Consider the following 8,366-nt stretch of genomic DNA (forward strand, 5'->3'; position numbering starts at 1 on the left):
CGAGCCTGTAATCACGGCCACTTGTGAGGCTGAGGTAGGAGACTCTCTTGAGCCTGGGAGACAGAGGCTGCAGTGAGCCGAGATCGTGCTATTGCACTCCAGCCTGGAAAACAAGATTGAAACTCTGTCTCAAAAAAAAAAAAAAAAAAAGTGGGGGGCTGAGCGCAGTGGCACACGCCTGTAATCCCAGCACTTTGAGAGGCTGTGCCAGGTGAATTGCTTGAGCCCAGGAGGTGGAAACCAGCCTGGGCAACATAATCGGAACTCATCTCTACAAAAAATAATTTTAAAAAAATGGCCGGGTGCTGTGGCTTACGCCTGTAATCCCAGCACTTTGGGAGGCCAAGGTGGGTGGATCACCTGAAGTCAGGAGTTCAAGACCTGCCTGACCAACAAGGTGAAACCCCATCTCTACTAAAAATACAAAATTAGTTGGGCGTGGTGGTGCCAGCCTGTAATCACGGCAACTTGTGAGGCTGAGGTAGGAGACTCTCTGCCAGGCCTAGAGCCAGGCTGCAGTGAGCCCGAAGATGGGTATGTGCACTCCAGCTTGGGAAACAAGATTGAAACTCTGTCTCAAAAAAAAAAAAAAAAGGCGAGTGATGGCTCCGCATATAATCCCAGCACTTTGGGAGGCCGAGATGGAGTGGAATCACGAGGTCAGGTGAGACCATCCTGCCTAACACAGGGTGAAACCATCTCTACTAAAAATACAAAAAAAACTAGCAGGCGTGGTGGCTGGCGCCTGTGAATCCCAGCTACTCTGGGAGGCTGGGAGCAGGAGAATGCGTGAACCCGGGGTAGGAGCTTGCGTGGGCTGAGATCCGTACATAGCCTAGGCTGACAAATGAGACTCTGCATCTCAAAAAAAAAAAAAAAAAAAAAAAGGTGGGGGGTCCTGGCGCAGTGGCGCCATGCACCTGTAATCCAGGAGGCTGTGCCAAGTGAATTACTTGAGCCCAGGAGGGGAAACAAGCCTGACGCTTATAATGAAGTCATCTCTGCAGAAATAATTTAAAAAAATGGCTGAGTAGCTGCTGGCTTGGCACCTGTAATCCCAGCACGCACTTTGGGAGGCCAAGGTGGGTGAATCACCCCTGAAGTCAGGGAGTTTGAGACCATCCTGACCAACATGGTGAAACCTCGTTTCTATTAAAAATACAAAATTAGCCGGGCGTGGTGGTGGGTCCCTGTAATCCCGGCTACTTGGGAGGCTGAGGCTGAAGAATCCCTTGAACCCTGGAGGCAGAGGTTGCAGTGAGCCGAGATTGCACCATTGCACTCCAGCCTCAGCAACAAGAGTGGAACTCCATCTCAAAAAAAAAAAATTTAGTGGGGCAAGGTGGTGTGCACCTGTAGTCCTACGTACTTGGGAGGCTGAGGCAGGAGGATCACTTGAGGTCAGAAGATGGGGACCAGCCTCGGCAACACAGCAAGACGCGGTCTCTACAAAAAAAATTACTTGCCGGGCGCGGTGGCTCACGCCTGTAATCCCAGCACTTTGGGAGGCCGAGGTGGGCGGATCACAAGGTCAGGAGATCGAGACCACAGTGAAACCCTGTCTCTACTAAAAATACAAAAAATTAGCCGGGCGCGGTGGCGGGCGCCTGTAGTCCCAGCTACTCAGGAGGCTGAGGCAGGAGAATGGCGTGAACCCAGGAGGCGGAGCTTGCAGTGAGCCGAGATCGCGCCACTGCACTCCAGCCTGGGCGACAGCGTGAGACTCCGTCTCAAAAAAAAAAAAAAAAAAAATTACTTGGGGCTGGACGCCTTGACTCACGTCTGTAATCCCAGCACTTTGGGAGGCTGAGGCAGGCGGATCATTTGAGGTCAGGAGTTCGAGACCAGCCTGGCCAGCATGGTGAAACCCTGTCTCTGCTAAAAATACAAAAATTAGCTGGGCATGGTGGCGCACGCCTGTAGTCCCAGCTACTTGGGAAACTGAGGCAGGAGAATCGCTTGAACCCGGGAGGCAGAGGTTGCAGTGAGTCGAGATTGTGCCACTGCACTCCAGCCTGAGCAAGAGAACGAATGAATGAATGTCTCGAATGAATGAAAAAAAAGTTATTCTCCACCCATCTGCAAAGCCTCTTTCTTTGCAATAGTGCTGAATTTTACTGGAGCCTTGTGCGCCTGGACAACAGTGACAGTGAAGAAATCCCCCTACTTTTCCGGCTCAGGCGTGGTGGCTGACACCTGTAATCCCAACACTTTGGGAGGCTGAAGTGGGAGGATCGTTTGAGCCCAGGAGCTTGAGACCAACCTGGGCAACATAGCGAGAGCCTGTCTCTACAAAAAGTTTTTTTCTTTTTTTGAGACAGAGTCTCGCTGTGTCCCCCAGGCTGGAGTGCAGTGGCTCGAGCTCGGCTCACTGCAAGCTCCGCCTCCCGGGTTCACGCCATTCTCCTGCCTCAGCCTCCCAAGTAACTGGGACTACAGGCACCCACCACCGTGCCCGGCTATTTTTTTGCATTTTTAGTAGAGACGAGGTTTCACTGTGTTAGCCAGGATGGTCTCAATCTCCTGACCTCCTGATCCGCCTGCCTCAGCCTCCCAAAGTGCTGGGATTACAGGCGTGAGCCACCACGCCTGGCCCAAAAAGTTTTAAAAAACTAACAACAAAAAAGAAATCCTGCTTTTTTGCATTCTAGGAGATGACGTACTGAGAAGAACCACCCTTCCATATATGACTTAGATAAGACTTGAGGATGAACCCCTTGTCTGCCAAAGACAATGGCAGACATAGACCCCCCCAAATTCCCATTTATTTGTCTCATACATGATTAGCTGCACTGTTTTGTCCCCAGTGATCAATTGAAACAAAATGCTCGTTTAACCTAACTTTCTCCTCACTGCTCGGCCTCTGAATTTCAGTCCGTCCACAGGCTCAGCCAGAATACAGCCCCTCCTTAAGCACCTCTCCTGAGAAGAATAAAACATTCCCTGGTCTATTGTCCTGTACAGTAGCCCTTGCATCTTATTTCCCCACAGCTGGTTTTTTCTAGCCTTGTTTACTCCTCCCCATAAAGAAAAAGTCTTTGGCTGTGCACGTGGCCTGTACCTGTGGTCCCAGCACTCTGGGAGGCTGAGGAGGATATTCCAGAGAAGCCTGGGCAACATAGTGAGACCCTATCTCTACAAAAAAAATTAAAAATTAGCCGTGCATGTTGGCACGTGCTTGTAGTCCCAGCACTCTGAGAGGCTGAGGCAGGAGGATCCCTTGAGCCCAGGAGTTTGAGCCTGCAGTGAGCTGTGATCATGCCACTGAATGCCAGCCTGAGTGACAGAACAAGACCCTATCTCTATTTTATTTTATTTTTTAAAGAAGGGACTGGGCACGGTGGCTTATGCCTGTAATCCCAGTACTTTGGGAGGTCAAAGCAGGCAGATCATTTGAGGTCAGGAGTTCGAGACCATCCTGGCCAACATGGTGAAACCCCATCTCCACTAAAAATACAAAAAGTAGCTGGGCATGGTGGCGTGTGCCTGTAGTCCCGGCTACTTGAGAGGCTGAGGCAGTAGAATTGCTTGAACCCAGGAGGCAGAGGTTGCAGTGGACTGAAATTGCACCACTGCACTCCAGCCTGGGCGACAGAACAAGACTCTGTCTCAAAAAAAAAAAAAAAAAAAGGAAAAAACCTTCCTGTTCAATTCTTGTCTCACTTGCAAATCTTTTGCTTCTCTCTATTGCAATCGTCCCTTTCCCACCTTAAAAAAACCCTTTAAAATTAAGTCTCTTCTCAAGGCTGCAGTGAGCCGTGGTTTCGTCTGGGTGACAGAGCGAGACTGAGTCTCTAAATAAAGTCTCCCGAGTAGCTGGGACTACAGGCGCCCGCCACCACGCCCGGCTAATTTTTTGTATTTTTTTTTAGTAGAGACGGGGTTTCACGGTGTTAGCCAGGATGGTCTCGATCTCCTGACCTCGGGAGGCTGAGGCAGAAGAATGGCGTGAACCCGGGGGGCGGAGCTTGCAGTGAGCCGAGATCGCGCCACTGAGCTCCAGCCTGGGCGACAGAGCAAGACTCTGTCTCCAAAAAAAAAAAAAAAAAAAAAAAAAAGTCTCCTTACCAAGTATGATTTTTTTTTAAATTGAGGTGAAATTCACATAATAGAAAACCATTTTACAGGGGCCATTTCACAGAACAGTGGCATTTAGTACATTCGCGGTACTCTGCAACTACTGCTTCTGTCTCTTTCGTAATCGTTTCTATCACTCCAAAAGAAAACCTCATCCCCCTTAAGCAGTTACTTACCATTTCTGCCTTCCTGATGTGTTTCGTATTTGTGTTCATTGAACACTTGCAATTCCATGAAGTGCGGAAGTGAGTATAACTTTTTTTTTTTAGATGGAGTTTTACTCTGTCGCCGGGCTGGAGTGTAGTGGTGCAATCTTGGCTCACTGCAACCTCTGTCTCCTAGGTTCAAGCGATTCTCCGGCCTCGGCCTCCTGAGTAGCTGGAACCACAGGTGCAAGACACCAAGTCCAGATAATTTTTGTATTTTTAGTAGAGACGGGGTTTCACCGTGTTGGCCAGGATGGTCTCGACTCCTGACCTCACGTGATCCGCCCACCTGGGCCTCCCATACTGCTGGGACTACAGGTGTGACCCACCGCGCCGGGCGCGAAATGATTTCTTACTGTGAGTCATGGTCAGAAAATTTTGGAAGCCAGTGGTAGGCGCCCCCCAGCTTGACATAGTGATTTTCAGACAATAGCCGGTTTGCAAATCGCACGCTTCGGAAATCAAACATGTCTGGCCTGTGGGCGGAGCTGTCTTAGCAGGAATCCGCCGCCAGGAGGCGCGCGTACCCCGCCGGAAGTGGGTTTTGCTCCATCCCAGACTCAGACCGTCCAAGCCGGTCATTTCCTTCTGGTCGGTTTATGTATTAGAAGCCCTGCCTTCGAATACAGTTCACAGAGCAGAGCCCTGCAGGGTGTTTTAGGCAGCTAAGAAGGGAAGTGGCTCTCCTAAGACTCTCTGTCCAGAGAGCTCATTAAATGCCTCCCGCGCCGGAAGAGGTCCCCGCCCCCGGAGGTCGCATCCCAATGGGCAGGGCACACACGAAAGCCATTCACGACCCTGTCAGTGCAAGGAGGCTCCGGCCTGGGGCCGAAGAGCTGAGTCTGTATGGTGCTTGACAGCACGGGGTAGTGCCCCGCCTGGCCTGGCCACCTGCTGGCTGTGTGACCTTGGGAATCGTGCTTGGCCTTGCCGTGCCTTGGTTCCCTCCACTATAAAATGGCAGTGATAACAACAATCACTTCATAGGGTTCCGGGCATTGCATAAGTTAATACATGCAAAGCGCTCAGAAGGGATGGGGCATGTTTGTCGAACCCATTGTTAAAAATTCCCATTTTGGCCGGGCGCGGTGGCTCAAGCCTGTAATCCCAGCACTTTGGGAGGCCGAGACGGGCGGAACACGAGGTCAGGAGATCGAGACCATCCTGGCTAACACGGTGAAACCCCGTCTCTACTAAAAAATACAAAAAACTAGCCGGGCGAGGTGGCGGGCGCCTGTAGTCTCAGCTACTCGGGAGGCTGAGGCAGGAGAATGGCATGAACCTGGGAGGTGGAGCTTGCAGTGAGCCGAGATCCCGCCACTGCACTCCAGCCTGGGCAACAGAGAGAGATTCTGTCTCAAAAAAAAAAAAAAAACCCTTTATCCTCGTTGTTTTCCCGTTGAGTAGGCTGAGGAGGAAGAGGAAGAGGAGAGATTCATTTTGCTGTATCAGGGGTGGTGGAAGAGGAAGAAAATCTGTGTATACCCCAGTGTAAACTTGTGCGGTTCAAGGGTCACCTGTACATATGCAGACACACAAAACATGCATAATACAGTTGAATACTACTCATCCTTACGAAAAAGAAATCCTGCCATTTGCAACAACAGAAATTAACCCGAAATCAGAGGTAGACAAATCCCGTGCGATCTCACAGACATGTGGAATCCACAGAAGTCAAAATGTCACTGGAGAGTTGTCCAGGTTCTTGGCGTGTTGAACAAAGAATTGAACAAAATGCACAAATCAAGTAACAAAAGAAAATGAAAGGAGGGACAAAGCAACAGAAGAATGGAGTAACAAAAGCACAGTTTTTTGTGTTGTTTTTTTTTTTTTGAGACGGAGTCTCGCTCTGTGGCCCAGGCTGGAGTGCAGTGGCGGGATCTTGGCTCACTGCAAGCTCCGCCTCCCGGGTTCACGCCATTCTCCTGCCTCAGCCTCCCGAGTAGTTGGGACTACAGGTGCCCGCCACCACGCCCGGCTAATTTTTGTGTTTTTAGTAGAGACGGGGTTTCACCGTGTTAGCCAGCATGGTCTCGAACTCCTGACCTCAAGTGATCTGCCCGCCTCTGCCTCCCAAAGGAAAGCACAGATTTTTTTAAGTTCTGGGGTGAAGGGGTGGCCAGCCCCTCCACACCTGTGGGTGTTTCTCGTCAGGTGGGACGAGAGACTGAGAAAAGAAACAAGACACAGAGACAAAGTATAGAGAAAGAAAAGTGTGCCCAGGGAACCAGAGCTTAGCATACAGAGGACCTGCACCGGCACCGGTCTCAGAGTTCCCTCAGTATTTATTGATTACTATTTTCACTATCTCAGCAAAAGGGATGCGGTAGGAGAGCAGGGTGATAATAGGGAGAAGGTCAGCAAGAAAACATGTGAGCAAAGGAATCTGTGTCACAATTAAGTTCAAGGGGAAGTACTATGCCTGGATGTGCACGCAGGCCAGATCTATGTTTCTCTCTGCCCAAACATCACAGTGGAGTCAAGAATAACAAGGCCGGGCGCGGTGGCTCACGCCTGTAATCCCAGCACTTTGGGAGGCAGGCAGAGAGGATCACAAAGGTCAGGAATCAGAGACCACAGTGAGGCCCCAAATCTCTACTAAAATACAAAAGTAGCCGAAGTGGCTGTGGCCACATGATCCCAGCTACTCAGGAGGCTGAGGCGAGGAGAATGGCGTGAACCCAGAGCCGGGAGCTTGCAGTGAGCCGAGATCAGCGCCACTGCACTCCAGCCTGAGGCGACAGCGTGAGACTCCGTCTCAAAAAAAAAGAATAACAAGGCATTGCGCAAGCGTATCGCGTCCCGCCACCGGGGCTTTTCTCCTATCTCAGGGAGCTGAACAGAGTATGCAATCGGGTTTTATGCCAGGACATTTCAGTTCCCAGGGGCAGGCAGGGGTAGTGGCCTTCACTGTCTCGACCGCCAGAGGCCTTTTGGACAGAGTCGCTGGCAATCGCCAGGCTGGAGAATGCAGTAGCTGATCTGGCCGCACGCCATTCTCCAGCCTCAGCCTCCTAATTAACTGGGACTACTGGCCATCCTGCGCACCAGCTAATTGTATTTTTTGACGGGGATTTTCTGTATTAACAGGATGGTCTCGATCTCCTGACGCAAATGTCCACCCGTCTCGGCCTCCCAAAGATACTGAGACCGACTTGAACCACAGCATCGTGCTTCCTCTTTTACTAATCCTCCTCAGCACAGACCTTTCACGGGTGTCAGGCTGGGGGACGGTCAGGTCTTTCCCATCCCATGAGGACATATCTCAGATTATCACATGGGGAGAAACCTTGGACAATACCCAGCTTTCCAGGGCAGAGGTCCCTGCGGCTCTCTGCAGTGCATTGTGCCCCTGGTTTATCGAGACCAGAGAATGGCGATGACTTTTACCAAGCATACTGCCTGTAAACATTTTGTTAACAAGGCACATCCTGCACAGCCCTAGATCTCTTAAACTTTGATTCCACACAACACATGTTTCTGTAAGCTCAAGGTTGGGGCAAAGTTACAGATTACAGCATCTCAGGGCAAAGCAATTGTTCAGCGTACAGGTCAAAATGGAGTTTCTTCCTTTCTGTAGGGAAAAAAGAGATCAGACTGTTACTGTGTCTATGTAGAAAGGGAAGACATAGACACAGTAACAGTCTGATCTCTTTTCCCTACAGTTCTGGGGTACATGTGCAGGACGTGCAGCTTTGTTACATAGGTAAACGTGTGTCACAGTGGTTTGCTGCACCTATCAGCCCATCACCTAGGTATTAAGCCCAGTATGCATTAGCTGTTTTTCCTGATGCCGTCCCTTCCCCGGCCCCTTGACAGGCCCTAGTGTGTGTTGCTCTCCTTCCTGTGTCCATGTGTTTTCATTGTTCAGCTCCTTCTTAGAAGTGAGAACGTTCGGTGTTGGTTTTCCGTTCCTGTGTTAGTTTGCTGAGGATAATGGCTTCCAGCTCCATCCATGTCCCTGCAAAGGACATGATCTCATCCTTTTTTATGGCTGCATAGTATTCCATGGTGTATACACCACATTTTCTTTATCCAGTCTATCATTGATGGGCATTTGGGTTGATTCCATGTCTTTGCTAT

The sequence above is a fragment of the Papio anubis genome, chromosome 20 (assembly GCF_008728515.1).
Source record: "Papio anubis isolate 15944 chromosome 20, Panubis1.0, whole genome shotgun sequence".
In the NCBI taxonomy this organism is placed as follows: domain Eukaryota; kingdom Metazoa; phylum Chordata; class Mammalia; order Primates; family Cercopithecidae; genus Papio; species Papio anubis.